Source organism: Aquila chrysaetos, unplaced genomic scaffold (genome assembly GCF_900496995.4).
Source record: "Aquila chrysaetos chrysaetos unplaced genomic scaffold, bAquChr1.4, whole genome shotgun sequence".
Lineage (NCBI taxonomy): Eukaryota > Metazoa > Chordata > Aves > Accipitriformes > Accipitridae > Aquila > Aquila chrysaetos.
Genome location: NW_024470333.1, coordinates 1 through 1,580, shown reverse-complemented (window position 1 = coordinate 1,580; position 1,580 = coordinate 1). Strand labels below are relative to the sequence as shown.

Below are 1,580 nucleotides of genomic sequence, written 5' to 3'. Positions count from 1 at the left end.
GCACACGCCGGTCTCGTGCTGAAAAGCAACCCGCTCCCTTCCTCTGCCCAAACAGGACTGCTCCTGGACAGCCCTGCCCTCCTACTCTAACTTTAAAACCCCTCCCTGCAATTCCCAGCTCTGTCCCTCCCTCCCAGCCTCTCCCCAGCCCGGGTCCCTCAACTTAACTTTCAGAGGGCCAAGGGTACGAGTCCATCCTCCGCAAAAATCACATGGGCTAACTGGGATGATCCAGCAGTCGCCAGGTTCCTCTTCATCATCTGCAGTGAAGACAAAAAAAAAAAAAAAAAAAACCACAACCAGCAACAAAATCAGAAGAGGCAGTAAGTAACCCATCAGCTAACACCAACTACTTACCCAACCCCCCACTTAATCACACACACCACAGTGTTATGCTTACCTGCTCATTCCAGAGTCACACCCTGCAGCCATCATCTCTCATAGTACCTAGAGACAGCAACACACAAAATTAGCATAGCACTCGATGAGAAGTCACCAGCCCCACGCTCCTCCTCCCTAAGCCACAGCTCACCTCAAACGCTCATCCCATTCCAAAGGTGGCCCGCACAGCGCCTGCAAAACAAAAGGTAAACGCTTAACCGGGCAACCACATAATACTTGATATTAAACACCAGCCTGGCCCACAACCACCTCACCTTCTCAGACTGCTCATCAGCCTGCAACTTCGCCCCTCCGAGGCTGCGTGCTCCACCTGCAAAAAACAAACAACAAGGGATGCTTCCAACTTTGCCAACAATACGACACCCTCTAAAGGAACAGTTCCTTTAACCCAGTAGTCACGGCTCACCTTGCCCAAGTCACCTCCAGTACCGACGGCCCGCTTCGCTCCTTGCTTCGTACCTTCCAAATAAAAGAAAAAAAAGAACCCTATCAGCTAGTCATAGAGCCACTGGCCACATCTTCCCTCTGATTCCACTCACGGACCCTACCTTCTTACGCTGCTCCGCTCCCCTCCTCCGTTGCTCTGTGGCACTCAACTTATCCCTCTGCAGCTGAAAAAAAACCATATTGAATGAGTCACCAAGATGCAGAGCAAGAGCTTAACAATTCCAGAGGTCTTGATTCCATCTAGGAAGACCATCTGGAGTCCACTACAGCCTGCCATCCTAGAGGAAAAAAAAAGAAGAAAAAAAAAAGCCAGGGCCAAACTTTAAGCCCATCACCTGCAAGACTTAACACCTTAGAGACTCAAATCTGCTTCATTACCCAGCCCTGGTCCCTCAACTTCGCTTTCAGAGGGCCGAGGAGCTGAATCCATCATTCAGAAAAATCGCACGGGCTAACTGGGATATTCTCCCGCAGTCGCCAGGCTCCTCTTTGTCATCTGCAGGGAAAAAACCAAAACAAACAAGCCCAAACCAAACCAGGAAAGGGAGTAAGCATCCCGTTGGCCAACGCCAACTACTTCCCCAACTCCCCCGCTCCTCACAAGCGCCACCGCATTATGCTTACATGCTCATTGAAGAGTCGGACGCTGCGGCCGTCGTCACTCGTGGTACCGAAGACAGGAGACACAAACGTGAAGAGTCACCAGCCCCACGCTCCTCCTCGCTAATCCA

The 1,580-nt window shown here is 51.2% G+C and overlaps 1 long non-coding RNA gene across 3 annotated transcripts; it reads right to left on the bottom strand.

Moving 5' to 3' along the window:
• Positions 1-230: 230 nt before the first annotated feature.
• On the bottom strand, positions 231-1,132 carry LOC115337545. 3 transcript variants are annotated; one of them, XR_003922187.2, is made up of 6 exons: positions 951-1,132; positions 809-861; positions 657-712; positions 533-573; positions 401-447; positions 231-260 (listed from the first exon to the last, which is right to left on the bottom strand). It is a non-coding gene; the product is annotated as an uncharacterized LOC115337545 (long non-coding RNA). The 3 variants fall into 3 exon arrangements; XR_003922188.2 differs by having other exon boundaries at positions 401-437; XR_005931860.1 differs by lacking the exon at positions 951-1,132 and having other exon boundaries at positions 809-938.
• Positions 1,133-1,580: the final 448 nt, after the last annotated feature.